This window comes from Passer domesticus, chromosome 4, assembly GCF_036417665.1.
Source record: "Passer domesticus isolate bPasDom1 chromosome 4, bPasDom1.hap1, whole genome shotgun sequence".
Taxonomy (NCBI): Eukaryota; Metazoa; Chordata; class Aves; order Passeriformes; family Passeridae; genus Passer; species Passer domesticus.
In genome coordinates this window covers 35362331-35384499 of record NC_087477.1, presented here as the reverse complement: position 1 = coordinate 35384499, position 22169 = coordinate 35362331, and the positions used below count along the sequence as shown (strand labels likewise).

Sequence of the window (22169 nt, the reverse complement as noted above, 5' to 3'; positions counted from 1 at the left end):
TGTCCACCATGTAAGTAATTGTCTTGGCATAGCAGCAAGATATGTTGCATTGGGAAGATATATATAAATTTATGAGTTAATGCATCCATATGTAACTAGTAGTGTTGCTGGCAAAATATTTGCACAGATCACTCATGAGAATTTTCAGAATCTCCTAAGCAAGTGCAGCTCTGGAGTTTGGTTAGTTTGGAAGCAGGACAGATAGTATGACCACTGTACTTCACTTTGGACAACTGTAAGAAAAAGGGAAAGAAAGCTTTTATACAAGTCTTCCTTAGTTACTGCCAGTGTTTCTAATATGACTGTCAGAAAGGTCCATTTTCTAGTTACTAGAAGGAAGCAGTTATTTTTCCCTAGTCCTTGGTTCATCTGATTTTTTCATAGTGGCATGACAATTGAAATTGAGAGGGATGGCAATTGTCTTTCAGCACTGACTCTCTGGCATATTTTTACTTTGCTGCTTCCTCTTGTTTATTTGTTTCCTTATGAGGGTGAGTGTTGCCCTTTAAACCTGAGCAGGTTGCCCTTTAAATTGCATGTGTTAATCTAAAATCAAACCTGAGATAAGGGAATCTCTTGATGTGGGTAACAGGAAATGAAAATAAGCATCTGGAAAAGTTCAGATTATGACAGAATTATGCTGACTGTTTCAGAAGAGTTAGTAGAGCAACCATACTAGAAGTTTTGAGCAAGTTCTGCAGGTGGCATCACCTTCATGGATAAGTAATCTGGATAATGGAGGTAATACTTGGTTTTGGAAGTGTAGCTTCCAGGGTCACTCAGTTGACTAGATACATTTGAGGAAAAAGATAGATACTATAATTTAAAGCATGAATCGCCTTGGTGCAATATAAATCATAATATAAATTAAAATCTAGGGCAAACATACATCCCCATGAAAGAAGTTCTGAAATATTCTGTGTTGTAGGAGGTTGGGAAAGCAACAGGCTGAATTTATTACTGGTTCTGTATACGACAACCATAGAAAGGATGCTGCTTGAAGTTAAGGAAGTCACAAGAGGAGTTTGAATTACCTTTTGTTTTCTGCTTCAGCATCTATACCTTTAAGTAATTCAAAGGAGAAAGGAGTATTAACCTTCAGTGGTGAGAACTGCTGAGTATGATAGATGACCCAGAGAGGATAGTTATTAATTTATTCATGTTTGTGTATCTGCAGCACTGTACAAGTCTCTGTCAAAGGTCTAATTTCTCTTCAAAGAAACCACCAGAAAAGTGGTCCATACAGGCAATGTGTTTGTACACATTAGGACTCTAATATCCTACAAACATCTTCCTGAGATCAGCAGGTGCTCCTAAACTTTACTGTAGAACTGGAAATAGAAAAATCCTTAATGTTTGTGAGAGGATAGTAAATACAAGGCATGCTGCTAGTTTCTGACAGAACAGCATCCCCTGCTTGTGTAAGTGTGCCTGTTTCTTGTTCAGCGGCAGTGCAGCTGGAGAGGAGTATGTGAACCAGAACCAATCTATAAGGGAAAGGTGAGTGTTAAAAGCTGTCTTCTTGAAACCCCACCAATTTCCTCTGTAGCATTTAACTTCCCATTCAGATAGGGAAATGGCTGTGGGTAGTTGTGTTGCCAGGCAGGTGTTGCAGAGGCAAAAGCACTAATACTTTGTGCTATGTACTGAAAAGATTCTGAAGCTTTAGAAGACTTCTTGCCTATTTTCAATCCTGTAAGAGCCTTAGGTAACAGGTTACTAACTCTTATTCCTGAGTTAACTGAAATGAATGCCTTTTGATTGTTAAAGAAAAAAATAGCCAAACCTAACATACACAAACCACTCTCCCCAAATCAACAAACATCTCAGAAAAAATTATGCATCTGTATGTGCATAATTATGCAAAAACATTATGCATATATATGCATTTTTCTTTTCCCTTTATAAGCAAATTTGGAGTCGCTATTAAAAGGATGTTTTCTTGCATTTGTGGCCTAACTGCTATAAAACCTGTGTTGATATGGACTGTTTAATGTCATGCCTTTCTCCTGTACCAAGACAATGGTGATGACTGGAATGCATGTCATCAACTTCTGTAATCAGGGTACTTGAAATATTTACAATACCGTGATTACAGTACAGCTTCTTATGTACACATACACACACACTGTAGCTACCTTATATATTTTGGCCTCTCAAGTTTACATTGTCATTTGTCTGCTAATCTCATGTGGAGTTTGTTTTTTATCTAAGGTGCTTGGCAAAAATGAATAAAATATGAGCTTCTTTATCTGCTATGTGTGGTTTTCCATGTAGACACTTACAAAATATCCTAGTGAAATGAAACAGGAGAAAAGAGCAAAGTGTGAAGATTTTCACAGGCCAAAACAAACCTTCCAATGTCTACTGAAACTAACAAATTCTGTTTTAGGAGCTTGTCTGTCAGGAGTCTAAAACCTTTCCATGGATCCAGTGAATGGAATTGAGCTGCAGGGAATCCCGGAACAGATTTGCTGGAAAGGCCTCCGTTTGGAAGGACACCTCAAATGGCCAGGTCCGACCTACACAAAAAGTACCCATCCATGTTGCTTTCTGTAGGTGTGAGATGTAGAGGAGTTTCAGGGCAAGACCTTCTGGTCTGATCTGTTTTGTTTTTATTGTGTGCAAGAGCTGTGACCAGTTGGTGCCATGCTTGGCTAAAAAACCAGTTCTTTGTAGACACTACTCTTACTTCTTTTTTCAGATCCTGATAGTCAGTCCAATGGGAAATAATAAGATATCCCAGGATAATTACGCCTGTAGTATTTCCTATCTGATGGGCAAAGTTCACAGAAAACCTTCTAAAGCATGACTACAGATTCATTTAATTGAATCCATATTCTAAACTGGGCATACCTGGACTGAATCCAGGGTGTGAAACTGGAGAGGACTGGGTGGCACTAATAGATGGTGTTCTCCTGTAACTGGATTGCCAGGCATCTGTTGCAGGAGGCATTAGAGAATGTGCCTACCCAGTGATACTCAAAGAAACTTGGATTACTCCTTGCTGGGGATCTTGTAGAATCTTTTGTGCTGGTGCCTGGAGTTCTAAAATGAGGCTGTTGTAAGTGGTTTTGCTTTCCTGGCATGAGTGCAATAGTCGCAGCAAGAGGATATGGATTTTTGCTTTATTGCTAGACTGAAATTGTGGAATAAAGTCCTCCTTTTTCCTGCTGGGATGAAGGGTGATCCTAGATTTTATGCTCTGTGCACCTGTGTAAAACATTTATGTTTGACCTTTCTTTTTCTCATGCAGTCTATAGTCTGTTTAAACCTGGGTGGTTTCATGTAACTTGCACCAAAAGTGGAGTGCCTTTTTTTTTTGCTTGCCACTCTTCCCATGGAAGAGGAAAGTTCTGGATTCACATTGCAGATGCTGATTGTTGTTGTTTAATTCAATTAATGTTCTTTGTGAAAAGAGGATGATGTAAGAATAAGAAGTGAAAACAAATACTGTTAGAAAATCATGCCCTCCTGTGTGGATATGTGGCCCTGTAGCTTTTGTCTTCCTTGAGAACTGAGGGTTTCTCTTTCATGCCTGGCTGACTGATGTGCCCTGCCCTGTTGGGCTGTGCAGTCTGTCTTCCCTAACAGGCTGTAACAGGTTTTTTTAGTCTCTTTTTGAGAATTTCCAATTTTGCTGGCTTTTTTTTTTTCTATTTAGGTGTACAGTCCCCTCCCCTAAAGGTTGCCTTTTGTATGCTGATGTACATAAACTACCTCAAGGTTTTCTTAAAGAATAGTGGAAGCAGGCCCACTAGTTCTCCCAGGAGAAAAGTGCAGTGAGGTCAGTGGTATTCCTTTTACTTCCCTTTTGGTTTTGTTCACTCCTATGCCTTGTAAAACAGCCAGGAAGATTTGTCACAAATCATGTTTATTTCTTCTTGTGCAGAATATAATCCAATGTTGACTTTTATTTTCCTTACAATAAATCTTCCAAAATCCCAGCAGCAGATTCACAAATGGCATTTTAGTCTTCTCATTTGGAATCTAGTGCCTAATCTGTTACATTAATATTGCTCTCAGAATAGTGCCACTTGTTATTACCTGCCTGGTGAAAGCATTGGATTTGGCGTGCATGTATGTGTGTTCTCCTTGTACAGTTTTGTTGTCGTCTTAACTTATATTATACGTATTCCCTGCCACATCCCCTCAGGTGTAGGAAATAGGATCTCCACAACTAGGATTCTGGAACAAAAGCAAGGTTTAATCTTTAAATGAGAGTATGAAATGTTACTGTAAAGCCTTGACTCCAAATATAGTCAGTTGTTGTGTTTTCAGTAGCAAATCTCTTCATCTTCTCTGGAGGAGTCACAGCTTCCCCTTTTTGTCTCTTTTTAAACTGCAATACTTGTTATCTTTTATTAACTTCATTTGAATTGTTATGGATGGAAAGTAGTGGAGCTGCCTACAGAATAATATTTAAAAGTTTACTGTGAGAGAAGTTTAAGAGTCTGTTGCTTTTGCAGCACCTTTTGTTTTTGATTCGTCTTCTCTCTGCTATAACTTCGCTGAAATCCAGAGTCTCCCTGGCACTGGGAAGTGTGTGAAAGGCCAAAATGTCTCATTCAGACAATGACTCAGATGTGCAGTCACTTAACTCTCCAAAGGCTTTGTTGTATCTTAGAACCGAGTGTACACTGCTCTGCTATATCCTCAGACCTGGAGGATGTTCATGGGCACTCAGCCAAGTACGGATTATCCCAACCCTTGAAAACTGCTTGGATCCCAGTATAGTTTGCAGTAATTTGGTGTTTTTTTGTTTTTTTTTAAATATATATATAGCAGTGATTAATTAAGACAAATACTCTCTGAAAAGCTTCTTAAAATTTTAGAAAGAAGACATTTTATTTTCTCTAATACATACCTTCCTAAGGCAAAGTGATTATTCTTTAAGGTCTGAATCTTCTGTGGTGATTTTTCTCCCCCAAGAAAATCTGTGTGGAATTAATAGAAGAGCTGTATATAGAGAATAAATTGCTTGCAACTTCTCAGATAAAGTGTTGTTAAAAATTGAAAGCCTCATAAGTTTACAGCATTGGGTAGAACTACTGAGAAATCATTGCTCATGTTTTTACCTTGAACACGTGGCCTTGATCAGGTGGCAACAATTAAAAAAGTGGTTTTGCATTTCAAGTAGAAGTTGACATTACTATTCACAAAGACTTATGACCTGTGCATTTAATGAGAAGATTTGTCCTGTCTGTTTGCAGAACACCTGGTTCTGTGGGTTAGAGATGATGGCTTGCAGAGGGAGTAGTGGCAGTGTCTGGAGAGGAGACCCTGTGCCACTTCATCTTTCCTTCCACTTTTATCCCTTGCCTCTTGCCGTCCTTCCCCCACTTTTTTCGTTTTACTGAACTGTGTCCATTTGTGCCATGATCCCAAAAACAAGGAAAACAAAGAGTGTTGAAAGGTTGGTGTTCTTTCAGATCTTGTGCCAGAAGGCTTTTGGAGAAATACCCAGTTCTGGCAAGTACAGAAAATCAGATCAAACATTATGTGAGAGACTACTTCCATTTTGGGCACTGCAAAAAAGGAGAAAATTATATTCTTACAGCATTTTTCTAGCTGAGGTGCACTGTCAGGAGAGTATCCTTATGGGAATATTTGCATACAAAAGTAAAAAAGTTTGTGTAGGTCTAAGTTTGGATTCCTTTTATATATATGTCACTTCAATTGGTGTTGCTTTTTTACAAAAAAACAACTTTAAGAAGCTGAAGGGGATATTATATTTGTGGGTGTTTATATAAATTTTTCAGTATTTCATACTGGAGCAGTATTCCTAAGCCTCCCCATACTGGACTAGACATGAGCAGAAATGGATCACTCTTTAATCTTGTCTAATAAAGTGTACTTGCTTCAGCTGTACAGAGCCTGTTTTGCTTTTAATTCAGCTGAGGTAAGAGCCAGTGGAGGCTGTCAAGTGGTTGCATATCTGCAAGAGGCAGTGGTTTGGCTGCTGAGCGTGCAGAGCAATCACAAGGACGGGTGGCTTAGCACAGCCCCTGTGACTTACCTGGACTTTGTGCAAGAAAACCTCTCTGGGGAAGGGTGACAAGCTTATGCTTGAGTTTGTGCCTGAGCCAGCTAACTGAAGTGACAAGTGCAGCCATTTCTCTCTTTCCCCCTCCCCCTTTTTAATTTTTTTTTTAAATTTGCTAATGCAGGTTTGTGGTGTGGCTGAGGAACCAGTGACTCCACACATTGGCTGTGGTTCTCTCTGTACCAGCAGTCAGTCCTTTCTAAATGTATCAGATAAGCAAAACAGTTTATAGAGGGCTGAGTAAATTCACTTAAATACTTGTAAATACTGTTTGCCTTATCTCTGTTAACCTAAACAGTTTCTGTAAATGGCTGCTGGTAAATGATCTTCACTAAATTCTATGAAAAGAAAGTATTTAGTTTGAGATTAGTTCAAGAGGCCAAAGGAGTTTACTTGTCTGGGAAGTTCTCAAATAAATCACAAAATCATATATGGGTGGTCTTGAGACAAGCTAATTAAATGTAGTAGGAATCTTAAAAAAGTTTTCTCTTTTAGTTTTTCTGTTCTTAAAAAGTTAGTTATTTTTATCAGAATGATGTAATCTGGTGTTTTATGGAAGTTATTACCATTACCTAAAAAACTTGTATGCACTCAGAATGATTAGAAGCACAATTTCAGTGTAGTGCTTTTGTAAACATCTGCAAGAGGCTGGAGTTTGATACTTTGTTGTTTTGTAGAAGTGGAGTTGGACTAAAAGGCTTTTTCCTGCTGTTTCTGCATTTTCTGTTCATGGTCAGCTGAAAGATAATTAAGAGACCTGTCTGAGAGGGAGGTACGACCCCTGGAATTTTCTTGCAAAGCCTAGATGATGACCTGTTTTCTCAGGGTCTTGCCTAAAGCCAAGTCTACAATACTGGTTTAGTAACTTAATGATGTATTTTTGGTACTGGTGCCAGGTCTTATTCATCTTACGATGTCTTGCTGATTAATAAAAAAATTGCAGTTCTTTTTAAACTTTGTCATCCTCTTGCTTTAACTTGGTGATATAAAGTACTAGGAACATCACATCTCTGACATAAAGTACTAGGAACATCTCTCACATCAGTTTTCTTTTGATCTGTGAAATGCTTTTTGTTTTATAATTTATAAAAAAAGTATGTGTTGAATGAATTCTGCTGCTACTTATCCTTCTGGGGGGATGGAGGGTGACTGCCCAGGTTGACTAGTGAATACCAGTAACTCTGCTTGTCAGGGGTGTTTTGGTTGTTATTCCTCTCCATCTGAGAGCAGGACTTGCTGCTCGTCACCTGTAGTCTCCCACCATCCAGACAGAGCAGCTTCAGCATTTCTGGTGCTGTTGCCATGATTCCTGTAACATAATACAGGTCAGGAGACTCTCACTTCATGTTAGGAAGGACCTGTGAGCCTCTGCATGGTGTAAGATTAAGAGCCTCTGTGCCACTTTAAAATGTTTTTCTTTCTGTAGAAGAAGAAAAGAGAAACTGAGGGTCTTCTGCCTTTTGCTTCCCAATGTGAAGCTCATTCACTGATTGCTAAAACTTAGCATGATTTTATCTGTGATTCAAGGCACAAATCTAACTACATAACCAACTAAATAACTAACTAGAATAACTAACTAAAGTCACTATTAAATATCTAGTATAAAATGAAGGATCATAAGGCCATTTTGTAGAACATCTGATAACACATCTGAAAATTGTAAAGTACAGCTATGGATGTGCTTGTCCCTTTTAGTTAACTTTTGCATATTTGAAAAACTGCAGTAATATCTTTAAAAAGGCTTAATTGGGTTGAGCATTTCAGCTTTTTAAATGACTATGTGCGGTATATGAATTATTATATTCTCCAAAGATGACGTGTAACAAAGAAGTCATGTGCATCTTTTAAAATCAACAAAGGAGGAAGTAGACTTGCTATATTGCCTTTAAAATAGAATATTCTGTACATTTTGGTTTCATACAGAAATGTTTTCCTATGCTGGAAACTCCTGAATGGATGCAGAGCTGCCCTTAGACTGGAACATTTGTCCATGTGTAGGAACATTTCCTTGTAAATCTCACTACCAGTGTTGCAGCAGAACTTTTGTCTAGCTGTGTTCAGAGCATAGGCTCTTGTAACTTTAAAATATAATCCTTACTGTTTATGAGTGCAACAGTGAGAATGAGGCCTCTGTAAATAGATCCAAATCCATATTTGTGGGTGGGAACATGTGAGGTTTTATGGTGTTTTTTTAATCCGATATCTTGAGACAAGCAGCTGCCTCTAACATCACTCAAAGAGCTGCAGAATTGAATTAATCAGACATGCTTCTTGACTGATATTTGGAAACTAATAGCAACCCTGTCACTGTCCATGGTCAGCTGAATTTTACCCAGCTGGAAATCCCAGTGGTGTTCTCTGTTCATAGTGGGGAAAGCTGAGCCACTGGCCAGACCTCTGCCTGTTGACCTTCTGCAGTGATTTCCACCTCCCCTGGGGAAATCTCCTGCTCACTGAGGGGTGAAGTATTTGGGCCCTGTGTTTGTAGGAATTGTCTGTAATCCTGGACATCCTTAGTGGTTAGAGCGTGGAAGATTATAGACCTGGGCTTCCGGGTTCATAATTTTTTGCATCCAGCTCTCTTTTTTGGAACCAAATAATCCAGGCGGAACAGAAGTTACATTTGCCTGATGATTTGGACCTCATTAGGATATTTTTTTTTTTTAATACAGAATGTACATGTCATTCAAATGTTGGAAATACACCAAGGGAACTCCAAAGCAGAAGAATCAAAAATGAGAAGCTAGCTAATCACAAAAGACAGCACTGTTTTCTGCTGGAATTATGATGCTGGGAAAACTTCTCCTAGTCCCTGCAGATGAGCCAGCAGTGCTCTGCCAGCCAGGAGGGCCACCCATGTCCTGGGGTACATCAGGCACAGCATTGCTGGCCAGGCCAGAGAGGGGATTGTCCCGCTCTGCTCTGCACTGGGGTGGCCTCACCTGGAGTCCTGGGGGCAGTTTTGGACACCACAATACAAGACAGACATTAAGCTATTAGAGAGCATCCATAGGAGGGTAAGGAGGCTGGTGAATGTCTGGAGGGGAGACCTTACAAGGAGAAGCTGAGGTCACTTGGTTTTGTTCAGCCTGGAGGAGGCTGAGGGGAGACCTCATTCCTGTCTTCAGCATTCTCACAAGTGAAAGCAGAGGGGCAGGTACCGATCTCTTCACTCTTGTGACCAGTGACCAAGGGAATGTTTGGTATCAGGAAGAGGTTTTTCACCCAGCAGGTGGTTGGGCACTGGAACAGGCTGCCAGGGAAGTGGTCACTGTCTGAGTTCAAGGAGTGTTTGGACAGTGCTCTTAAGCACATGGTGTGATCCTTTGGGTGTTCTGTGCATGGCCAGGAGTTGGACTTGATGATCCTGATGGGTCCCTTCCAACTTAGCATATTCTGTGATTTTAGTCACTGACTCTGTTCTTTAAAGTTCAGAAGAAATAATTATAGTACTTGAATGTCTACAGGTGCAGTATGAATATATTTCATATAATGTTCTAAAGTCTGCCAGGTTTCCTGTGGGTAGTATATTAGCTGTTTTTTCTGACATTATGTATAAATACATGGTAGATGTGGATCTGATGGGATAAAAGGTCTTACTCCTTGTTACTGTATAGAATTGTCTAAAGATCCATTGGAGTGTGCTAATCACAAAACACAAACAAATTTATCCCATGCTAATGTAGCATCAGTTATAGGTACAGCATACTGTAACCTTCCAAACTGGCATGAAAAGCTCAAAACTTTTGCAAGGCTGGAGGATGCATGGCATGTATGGGATACTGACAACCTTCTTTTGCATATCTGTGCTTCCTTCCAGTCTGGCAGTGGGGGGTGGAAAGCTGCTCCAGGGTTGGTGCATTGGCTGTTCAGTATTGTCCAGCTGCTCCCAGGTGTCTCCCACCCTTCTCTGAACACCATGCTCTGGTGCCTGGTATTCCTGGTTATGAAGTCAGAAGATGGAAATTTCCAACACCTGTGTTGTTTGGATGATGTCTCAGTAGATTTCCTTACTCGTTTTCCATTTAAATGTGGAGATATCTGCCTGGGACACAGATTGGAAAGTCCACTGTGTTTCTTGGTACATGGCTTCATGTCTTCTCGAGCTGTGGCTGTAATCATGGTATGGAAGTAAAAGTTAGGGAGGGAGAGTTGCTCCCATGCAGTGTGAGGTAGCATATGGCTCACCAGTGATGCCAGTAATGCCAGTCGGTGGCTTTGCCTTGGGTATTTATGGCAGGAGGTGTCAAGCTGAAGGCCCTGTGCCCCAAGGGGGTGAGCAGGACAGTGACAGTGGTGTATGGTTCTGCTGGTGGCGCAGCAGGAGCCTCTTGCTGGATATTTGGTTGAGGATATTCAGCTACCTGACCTGTTGAACATTTTGTCTGTCAGCCTTTCAGATTAATGCAGATGCTACCATGCTCTCAGAGCAGTTTTGGTAGTATTAGTTGCACATTTGTGAAAGCCTTCTCCTTGATAAATTTTTACTATGTGTGTTTAACAACTTGGATGTAAAGCCCTGGCTCTCCCTCAAGCCTGAGGGAGCCTTGGCGTGAAGCATGTAACAAATGAAATACTGGCTTGATCCAAAAAATAGGGTTTCATTTCTTTTCAGATGGCTATCTTGCTGCTCACTTTGTGTAAATGTTGTCTCTCACCTTAAAAGTAAAATAAATAAAATCTTTAATAAATAAATAATAATAATAAATAAAATAATAATGCAATTAGTGGTTGACAAGAACAAGCAGTGCTCTTAGAATTTTTGTGATTGCTAAGGTCACTACTTGTTAAAAATTAATATGAAGTTTGTAGAAACGGAGTATAGAAAATTTATTTAAACTCTTAAGCATGCTTTTGTTAGAGGTTTTTTCTTTTTTTTTTGCAAGTGGGACAGAAGCATAGTGATATGAAATAGAAAGTATTGAAAAGGAAGACCAGTGTTCATGTGTTTCCTGTTTTATGGTTATTTTGTGTTTAACTTGTCAGTGGCAAGATTCACATGACCTAAAACATCATTTTGAAGCAAATTTGCCTACTTGTATGACTGTGCTTATTTGTTCTGCATTTTGGAGAACTCCCTAATGGGTTCATGAAAAGGCTTACTTTTATTATGATACATGATATTGTGAATTATCAAATACTGCTTTATTTTACCTCATTCAAAGCAAATGAAGTATGGATGACCTTAATTTAGTTCATTAGTAGTAGGTGATCCTTGTGCTTTTTGGTATTTAACTTACAGAAAAGACGTATGACTGAAGTGTGAGAAATGTGCATTTCTCTTTTTGTATGAATAAATAAGGGTTTACTTGCTCCCCTAGGGAACAGGATTTAGTTTTTACATGTATGCCTCCTTTTAGAATGTAACAGATACATTACTGTTCTCCCTTGGTCAGTCTTGCATGAAACAGGAAAAAGAAATGCAAAGCTTTTGCTTTTCTTCAAGCTACAAAATTACACTATATAAAAAGTGTTAAGATCACTGATGTGACTTATAAGTTAGGATTTCAAATTTGGAGCCTTCTTTTGGCAGTCTCCAAAGCTACAGAGAAGGTTTAATGGTAAGGTGGAAGAATGAGGAGATGAATTGTGCCGTGGCTCACCCAAAGCGGTGGGATGAAGGTTGTTTCCCAGGTCTGCAAATGTGTTTCAGTTACACCAGGACTCCATCTTGGGATGAGAAGTTATGGCTAGCCTATTTTTTCCCTCTGCCAGACTCCCTCTGTTGTGTTTTCCAACAAGAGGAAGCTTGTGCATGGTGTCTGGCAGGGTGCCTGGGTGCCGTGCGGCCTTGCCCTGGCCAGAGCTGCCGGATCCTGGGTGGGCTGCAGAAGGCACCTGCAGCTGGGCTCCTCACAAGCTCTCCTGATTCCAGGAGAGGTACTTGAGTGTGTCTCGTGTATAAAATACAGGATGTGAGGGAATTCACAGATCGGGTTTTGAGCTATGAGAAGGGGTTTTATTCATTATCTTCTTGTTTTAAACCCAGAAGCAAATCTAAGGAGTTGTAGAGTCAAGAAATGGTGCCAATAATGGGCATTGGAAGGAAGAACTGAGCATTTGTGTGCCAAACACAGCAACAGGAAGATAAGCATAGCTCCTGAAAAGCCTGGCACTTCTCCTGCTGAAGTGATCTATATAATGTTACAGTTGACTGCTGATGCTACAGAATTTTGATAGATTAAACTGTAGTTTGTTTATATGGCTTTTTCTCTAAGGTTCTGTGATTTAAATTGAAGATGTAGGTCTTTAATTAAATAAATTTATTTTGATCTCTGTTGACAAAGCCGAAGCTTGCATAGCTTTCTGGCTGAAGAATAGTTGCTCTTTTGGGACTTAAACTGTAAGAGGTTTTTTTTTATACCTTTGCAAACATGAAATAGTTCCTCAGCCAAGTGAATCATCTTCTAATCTACATAGGTGTGTTTCTGCTTTATTTGAAGCACATGGATCATTTAGTATACTTTTATTATCTGTGTCTTTTGTGTGCTTGGGGAGGTGGGTGGTTTTTGTTTTTTCCCTGCTTAGGGCAGCACATGGTTTTGGAATCGTCTTACATCTGAAAACTTGACAAGGGGTCTCCAGCTCATGTAGCTACATTCATTCCTTAAATAGTGAGTTCTTTTTTGAGGTATTTTTTTGGTTCCTACTTAATTACATACTTTTGGCAATGATAATGTTCTTTAGGACAATAAATAGGTATATGATTGTAAAAATAGGCCCTGTTCAAGCTCTGACCACTGAACTAAATGTTAGCATTTAAAACTAGCTACAGAATAGAGGAGAGGAAAGAAGCATTCACAGAAATGAGATGACATTGGTTAAAGCAGATGCCAGAGAAATAATTTCTTTTGAATGCCTGGATGATGACAGGCAATGCTTCAGTCCACTGAGAAATCAGTCTGAAATGTTGAGCTAGGCTCGGTTGTTTGCTCTCAGACTATTAAGTTAATTCCTGGAGGAGGCTGGCTTAAGTTGTTTACTAGTCAATATGCTCAGTATTCATCATCCATTTATTGCTGTCAGAGAGCATAATTTGAGTATTTTTGGAAGATGAAGCGGGAAGGGATTATAAACAGTTAGGAGGACAGATTTAGAATTTTATATGATGAATTGGAAAAATGGTTTGAAATCAATGAGGTGAAATTTAATAAACACGACTGTAAAGTGTTATGCTTAGGAGAAATCAAATGTACAGATAAATGGGCTAGGCAGCATGCTGGCCAAGAAGGATCCAGGAATCACAGTGGCTTTGCAAACTGAACTTGTCAGGGGTGGTGTGCATTACACTGAGATTTCATTAGGGCTGTATAAGTGATGAAACATGTCAGATAAATAGCAGAGGAGATAATTATTCTTCTGTGCTCAGTAGTGTGCTTTTAGCCTCTGGTTTAGACTTAAAGGAGGATGTGGTAGGTAAAGGCCCAGGGTTTCAATGGCACCAACAAGGCTTGGACACAAGGTTTGAAAAACTCAGCCTATAGGGAATATGTGAAGGCTTTGAGGTTTTTTTAGCCTAGAAAACAAAAAGGTTTGAGAATGTCTGCATCTTAAATAATTTTAAAAGATGATATAAGAAAGATACAGATCAGCTATTCTGTATTCATTATTTCTACTGAAGCTAAAATAAATTATTTTAATTTGCTTTGGTGGAGCTAGGATTGAAATTTTCCAATTACAAATATGTTTCACAGTCTGAAAAAAATACTCCAGAGGTTTATAAGAGCTAGATGAAACATTGACACCATGCAAAGATGCACAAATAAAAGCTGCCCTAAGAAGATAACCCTCTTGGTCCCCTAGCTGTGATGTACAGGATGGAAAAGGATGTCATAGCTGGACTCTTAAAGCAGCAGAGCAGCAAGTTAACACTGCTGAGAGCCTGTCAGTCCAGCCTTAGAAGGTACACTGATGTAGCCAGGGATATCTGCTTCTGTTCATGTAGCTGCCTGCAGTGCTTCTGCAGAGAAATTACGCTGTGCGTGGTAGAGATGGTCTAAAGATGGCAGAGTGTGCAGGGGCTGGTATTAGTCAGGGTTTCTCAGCTTTTTCTAGTCCATATCTAATTTTTACTATTGAAAATTCTTGGCTTATTATAGTATGTAGTTCTTGGAGTGGGAAGGTTCTTCGTGTCTCACTTGTTCTCTGCAGTGTTTCAAGGGTGATTACACCTCTAAAGTTGGGAAGAGCAGGCTCGGATGATTGCCAGGGGCCGTCACTAGCCGCCTCAGAAGCAGGTAAACTAACAAACAGGCTGTAGTGTACACATCTGAGTCAACACAGGCTTAGCTGCTCAGCTGGGTGCATTTGCCTACAGGAGGCTCTGTGCTACAAGAGTTAAATTGGTTCTGGTACCTGAGCCTAGTGCACTGAGAAATGGCCTAAGAATCTCTGCAGCAGTGACTTACCTGAGGTTGAGCATATTCCCTAGCCCTGTGGTACATGGAAAGACAGTCTTTCCTCTGGCCTGTATTTGGCAGGACTACTCATTTTGAGCCAGCCTAACTACTGTGTTTGGAGTATTAGGTTGTAGTTAGTCAGAATGTTTTTTCCTGTCCTGTCCTTTTTTTCTGATCTATCCAACTGCACAGAGCACTGGACTTGGAGAAATGGTTTACTTGCCTTTTGATGTGATGTGTAGTAAGGGCTGCTTGCACTGAGGAGTGAGATATCCTACAGATCCTAATGACTGTTTTGCTTTTTAAATATGATACTTTGAAATGGATATCTTGACACTTGCACAAAAATGGAGGAATGAGACATTTTCTGAGGAAAAGGAAATTAATAGTTCTTATGGAAGGTATGGAGCTTTAGTTTGAGGCATGGTTGAGGTTGGCTTTTGAGCTCGGTGAAGTTGCTTTCAATTTAGGTTTTGTTGCAAATAAGAAGAATGCTTATTTTGGTAAATTGAGAGAGGAAGACTAATCTGAGCCTTCTGTGAATTTAATTTATTCTTGGGGGGAGGGAAGTGCATAAAAGTAAAATTGTGTTTATACTCAATCATTATACTCTGATTATGTAATTGGCTGGGGCTAAAATTTTAAAACTAATGTTTGTGTAAGTTTGTCACTTGGTAAGATTGTCCCAGTGCTACAAACATGAAATTTCTATCTCTGTTATTTTATTTTCGTCAATGAAAGCATACAAACCCAAAACATTCTTTGGACGTTGAGGCCATTTGCCATTTTATTCTCAGGGATGTCACATTAAAATGTCAGGTATGGAAGGGACATGTTCTGGATAATTTACAGGAGATGACTTCTTTTTTTTAGCTCAGTGTAATTTCCATGCTGTTGCTGTTAATTCCTTACTCAGGTGATTCTTGTGGAGAAGGAAGCATTTACTTTGGAAAACCTTGTTCATTTGGAAGCTGGACGTGGTGGTATTCAGGCTGCATGACTTCGGGCATGAAATGAAGACTAGTCTTAATGCCCACATTTTCTCGTTATTGGGGTCTCTGTATCTCAGCTCCAGATCTGAGATACAATACTTGATGTAGTTGCCTCTTTAGAATGTTCCAGGATGTCACTGAAATTCCATTTCATTGCTCAGAGTAAAATTAATAATGTAAAGATTTTCCCAGGTAGGCTTAGATCTGTTTTGTGGCAGTAATTGAGATGCAGATTAAATGATGGCCGTCCTCTTCTAATGAGCTCTTTCAGTGCACTTTGTCACAGTGAGGCTGGTTTCACTTGAACTGCCGCCTTCATTTAGCACCTTGCATTAGCCTGGTCTGTTTTAATTTCATTTCCTTCCTTGACACAATACCTACAGAAGTTTCTCATGCAGTTTTTCTCCAGTGAAAATAGCTTTGTTAATTAGCTAACATCACTCTGAGGGTTCCCTTTGCTTCTGGTCACTTCTTTTTTCTTCACTGTGTGAAAGTATTAGCTTCACTGTTTGCCATAGTATAGTAATGTTTTTTCAGAAAAACTCAAATATTTAGACAGCTGTTTCCTTTAGTCAGTACAGCACTAAAGAGGATATTTTTACTACCCTGATTCTGTGCTCTTAAGCCAACTCATTAATTTATTTGGCTTGTTTTGCCAATTCTTTTCTAAGACAATTGGTTTATGGTAGTCTATTCTCGTATTTCTTTATGATGCTTTCTGCTCTCACAAGGTGCAGCAGGTTTTCATCAAGGAATTAGGCAGGTGCAATATCAAATGTTGTCAGAGATGAACTTGGCTTCCCTGAAAACCTGAAGTGATAATTTTCAGTGTTGTAAATTCAGGCTTCAAAAATATTTTATATGCATCTGACATAGGCTTGTTGCACTAAAATGAGACCACTTTTCTCTTGCCAGCCTAGGCAGAGCTCTGCTTGGATTTCTGCACACCAGCACTTGTGAAAATCCCCCTAAACCACTCTGAACACTTCTCACCTTAGGTGAAAGGCATGTGTTACTTATCATCTGATAGGCTTGTATGTACCAGCAGTGCCTGCTACTTTTGCAGGATGTAAATACACTACTTAAATGTCACATGCCTTGATACGCTGATTTTAAAACTTCGTGCTTGAGACTGTTTTCAGTGTGTATCTTTGTATGTCTTAGTCTTACAGATCTGAGCCCCTGCATGGTAGAAGTTTGCTGAAATCTTTGTGAGTGGTGATTACTTTCAGTCCCCCTTTGAATATCATGTACTTAACAACAATTTGTAATCGTCCAAACAGTTGCATAGAGAGCTTTTAAACCTGTAATTCTATATAGCTCTCTGCAGAATGTCTTCTAGGCTTTCTGAATTACTAAAACTTTATATATTTTGAGAGAAATTTTCCCATGTTTACAGTTCTATAGAACTTTTGGAATACTCTTTAAGACTTGCAGAGGTAGTTTGAAATTTATGTCATGCTGGGAAAACAGTAGAGCACTCGCCTAAATGAGGCTTTTCAGTCTACAGCTTTGTGTTTCTAGGTTGTGAAGCATAGAGTGATGTTTCTCAGTATGCAGTATCTCTGTCTGTTAGAGAGGGTTCTGAATAGCAGATCTGTATGACAGAAGTACATTTATGTAAATATAACCTTGTGCACGTTCATATTGCTTCTATTTGTGTGGTCATTTTAGGAAGAGTGGCAAATTTTGGTGATGGATTTTGTAGAGTTATCACATGGCAAAGGTGTTCTCTCAAAGGTTCTTTTCATAAGAATTTTAAATATTGATGTTCAGAGGTGAAGAACAGTATCTTTTAAAATGTGGGTTGTTTGTTTTTTGGGTTTTCTTTTTAGGTCTTCGTCTTTTCTTGTTTTCCTCATAATTCCCTAGCTAACCTTGTTTTCACCAGATAACTATTTATAGACAGTATCTCTGTTACTGGGAAGACTGAGCTGGCAGGGCTTGAGGGGGATTCCAGGAGGTGACATCATCTCATCTGCACAGCAGTCTTCTGCTGGCATGGCAAGAAGGGAAAACCCCATTACTACAGATGAGATGAGAGAGCTTGTAAAATGCCTTTTATAGAGAACACGTGCAAAGATGTAGTATCTTACCTGCTTCTTACTGCCTGAAGAAATAATGTCTCAAACTCTTGTTGCAGGCTTGGTCTTGAGTGTTTAAACTGTCCTCCCACTCTTTTCTGTCCTGAAGACTCTTTTGTATTTCTTTTCAAGTGGAACTTAAAAGCTTTTTGAAGCAACGGAAGAGAGAAGATATTTTAATTTACTTGTTTTCCAAGTGGATAGCACTTGAGAAGTTTCATTCTGACAATAAATGTGCCTTCAGTTGCAAGTATGGCAAAGGGGGATATGTACTTTATTGGTCCTCTTGGATACTCAGTATCTCTCCTTTTGCATATCCAATGATTAGATAGTATCATTAGGGGAAGTGAGTGTACATGAAGCCCATATTGTAGCTGTTTGCCGCCTATATTTTTTATATGAGGAAGAAAAAGGCTTTCTATGGGGGAAAAGGGAAATTAACATTTTTTTCCTATTCATGGTATGTAATAAATTTTTTTTACAAGATGTGTATATGGACCTAATTTTCAGGGAAATTACAAGTACCTGATGAGGAAGGATAAGCCACCTTATCCTGTTTTGCAGATAAGGATTTGAAGTGGACAAATCCACAGACATTTTATTTTTTCAATGAATGATTTTATCCCCCTAAATGGTATGGGATACAAATTGCTGCATTTGATGTTTGCCTTTGTTGCAGCCCTGAGCCCAGGTTGCAGAGCTGAGCAGTGAGACAGTTTACTGACCACTCAGCAAAAGCAGCACTCGGGCACCCCAGAATGATTTTTGATTTGCATCATGGCAGGGCTGGAGCAGCAGCTGGGGAGTTACTGAACTTCACCAACTGTATCCTCAATTCACTTGCCTGAATGCCAAAACACTTGAATTCCAATCCACTTTCCTGTTTGTTGTTCCACAGTGGTCCAGCAGTCTCAAGTTTAGGGTAGTGCTTGCTCTAGAGATACTGGTTATGATAAATGAGGTTTGGGATAAAACTGTAGCTGAAACACAGAAACAAGAAGTTTTGGTTTTTTTTAAAATAATGTACCTACGGTGACCTGTGCATTTCAGAAATGCAGGTGAGGAAAAAGTAGTTTGGGAGAGGTGCTTTTTTAAAAAAACACATCTATTTGCTGTTGTGATTGATGTTATAACATTTATTGTTGCTGGCAAGATCAGAAGAATATAGGTATTTATCAAATGGAGAAGTATTTAGGCAGTCACTTGAAATAGTAAGTATGACTTCCCTCCCCAGTTAGGTTCTGTTTTGAGCCACAAAATGATCTAGAAGGAAAAAAAAAAGTTTGCTGTTAGGATGTGTTTTCAAACTTGAAAATACTGGGTGTGTTAGTTTTTGTTTGCTTTGAAATGATGTATGCTTGTGTCTCGATTCCTGTGCAAAGCAGACGGCTGGAGGTGGGTAGGGGGAGCGGTGGTCAGCGCTGCGCCTGGAGCGCTGCTCCAGTTGCTGTCTCTCCCTTACAGAACCAAGGGGGGAAGAAAGCAGATTTCTTGGCTGAAAAATACACAGGGGTTTTCTAAAGGCAAAAAGATTTCAGTCTCAGCTGTCGAAAACTGATCCTGAGATAGGACTGATAATGTACTCTTGTGTGAGAAGCTTGAACCCCGGCGCAGGTGACAGCTGACCTACTTAGTGCAGCCGTGTGGAGAAGCAGTGGCCAGCCCTGGTGCCCGACGGGGACACAGAGCCGCCCGTGGGGACCCTGCCCTGGCCGTCTGCCCTACAAGAACTCATCTGTCTCCAGAGTAATTAGTGGCGGTGTTTAAACCAGCACGCTGGCAACAGTTCGGTGCTTTTAATAAAAGCCTGTACCCAAGGGAGCAGAGATAAAAGGGACACAGTTCGCAAAGTGCCTGTGTGGTTTAAGCTTGTGCAAAAGAAAGGTGTCTGCTGACTGAAAGTTGGTCGAATCTGCTGTGTAAATTATACCACTTAACACAGTGATTTGCGTATCCTTTAAAAAAAAGTATTTTTAAAATTTCAGAATAAAAAGGCCACACTTTTAAACTGTACAAAATAAGATTTACTTGTGTAAGGTAAAGTCTGTATTCAGGCTCTTTTGCTTCCAGTCATTATTAACTCTTGTCTCTTAACTTGCTAATCGCTTCAATGAATGTATTAATTCCCGTCAATATTAGCAGAGCTCTGTCACTCTGGGATTCTAATTTACTTGTTTTCAGAATTGCAGAGGGAGGGAGGGAGAAGGACCAAGTAAGCACATCAGTAGGAGTTTCATTTATTGCTACTTGTATGCAGGTCTTTTAAGTCTAGTGAAATTGTAAATGTGTTGCATGCCTTGCACTCTCTCTGGCAGCCATCCCAAGAAGGAAAAACAATTAATTCCTCCTCATCTCACTGAGCCATAAGTGTGTGCTTGGAGCTGAGTGCATTCTTCAGCCAGTCATACTGTGCAGCCCAGTCCTTTGCTGTGTGAGGAAACTGATGTTTTTATGAACCTTAAAATAAAGGGAATAATGGGCCATATACAGTGCAGCTTCTTAGAAATTTTTTTATTAGGCTTTTATCCTATATCTTCAAGAAGAGTAAAGAATGGAAGAGAGAAGAGACAAATGTAACTACCCAAAGCACAGCTTTTACTGGTGTGAAAGTCAACATTCCCCTGCTGGGACCTGAAAATGTGTGGAAACAAGCTAATTATTCTTTCTGACAAAACACAGGTGTCTCCTTATGCATCTGTCTATTTTAAAAATAGACCCTTAATGTATATATTCTGTTGGATTTGGAATATTTATTTAAAATAGTTCTGCTAGTGGCCCTTTTGTCCTTGATGACAATTTCTTGGAGTCAAAATTTTGTGGGTTTGACCAACTTGAAAAAAAATGTGAGGCAGAAAACAAACATTTGTCAATTGGGTGAGGAAAAGCAAGAGGGCTAAGTATTTTCACCATGCTTTAAAGGCAGCTCTTCATTGTAGCTGCTTTGGTTAATGAAGGCATTGTGTCATGTGAAGCAGCTCGTGTTGGTGTTGAGATGCAGGCTGCTGGTCTGGACTCCTGAATTCATGGTACAACATGACTGTTCAAAGGGTAGATGCCAAGTAGTTTGGAGATAATATGTAGTAGTTGGAGATAATATGTAGGAGGACTTAAAGGTTCCACTTATTGAAGCAACAGTGTTTTGTTGTTGTTTTGGTTTGGGGTTTTTTGTGTGTTTTGTTTTTTGGTTGGTTTCTTTGAGTGAAGTTAAAAACCAGAATAAAACAGATTTTAAGGGTCAGTTTACCTTTAGAATTAAGACTGCATTTTCAGTGACTTATCAGTTTTGGTATGAAAGTTCATAGTTTTCTTTTAATTTCAAACAAACCTTTCTATGTTGTATCAAGATGTCAATTTCTGATTCTGTGGCAGTCACCCAGAAGCTGTCATTTTTGTCCATGGAAGCTGAATGCCATGTGTAACATCCAGTGTATGTATCTGTGGGAGCTGTGGTGGAATCCTCAAATGACCAAGGCTGTCACACTTTCATCATTCACATCTCTAATACCTCCCTTCACAGTGCATTATGTAATGAGGCCTCTGCAGCTCTGAATTCAGTGTTTGCCTTCTCCAAATTCCTTGTACACGGTGCAGAATTGAAAACCTTTTAGCTGTCACATTGTTATATCTTGAAATAATATTTCAACCTCCTTCCCATCCTCTTTCTTGGAAAAGCGAGAGGTGTTTTTTTCTGCAGAGCTATTGGTTTTGATTATGAAATGATATAATGTGAACACAGTTAACAGTACTAAGCAAGCTTTTAGCTATTGTTACTAATGTATCATCTGCAATCTGAAATGCAGTAGTTACTTTCTGACCCTCAGACATACTTGTAGAGTTGAAATTTTTTTGTGTGAGTCAAGCCTACTTTTAGCCAAATAGCTGTATTTGAAGCCGTGTAGTCATTATCAAGGACTGGCTTCTAGTTTTCCACATTCTCTAGTATTACATTAACCTTTCAGTTTGTGCTGGAGGTTGAAAAACATGCACAGAATTTCTGATAATTGTTAGCCCACCCATTTTGGAGCATCAGGAGTAGCCTTACCACACTTCAGTGAGTATATTACTGCAATTCTGAGCTTATTTTCAGTAATATGCTAACTTGTAAAGAACATTACTCTCATAAATAATTTTTTAAAAGCATTCTAATTTCAACTAAGTTACCTCTATTTAAGAACTATCACAGAATCATAAAATGGCTTAAGTTGGAAGGGACCTTAAAGACCATCTTGTTCCAACCTTGTGCCGTGGGCAGGGACACCTTCCACTAGACTGCATTGCTCAAAGGCCCATGCAGTCTGGCCTTGAACACTGCCAGGGATGGGGCATTCACAGCTTTTCTGGGCAACCTGTGACAGCATCTTAAAGAGCAGAGCAATAAAAAGTAGTGTTTTCTCTGGTTAGGCAAAGCTGAACTTTGCAGTGCAGGCAGAATAGAGGCTGGGAGCATCTCTAACAGTACAAGTGCACATAGCCCATCAGACATCAACTTTTGAGATTATTGAGACACTTGACTTTATTGACAAAACAGTCATGGGGAATAATGTTGGCATTCAGTACAACTATTTTGTATTCGAGGATTTGTAAATATAGCACTCTACACCTACAATATTGAAGGTGGAAAAAAGCAAAACTGCTCTCTAGAATTTTT

At 39.5% G+C, this 22169-nt stretch overlaps 1 protein-coding gene and 1 long non-coding RNA gene across 3 annotated transcripts in view; both read left to right on the top strand.

The window, feature by feature from the left end:
• Positions 1–22169, top strand: part of PPP3CA (protein phosphatase 3 catalytic subunit alpha) — a 170552-nt gene that overhangs the window by 13512 nt on the left and 134871 nt on the right. The gene's annotated exons all lie outside the window — the stretch shown is intronic.
• On the top strand, positions 798–3787 carry LOC135298914 (uncharacterized). The gene is made up of 3 exons (XR_010360971.1): positions 798–1500; positions 2393–2515; positions 3665–3787. It is a non-coding gene; the product is annotated as an uncharacterized LOC135298914 (long non-coding RNA).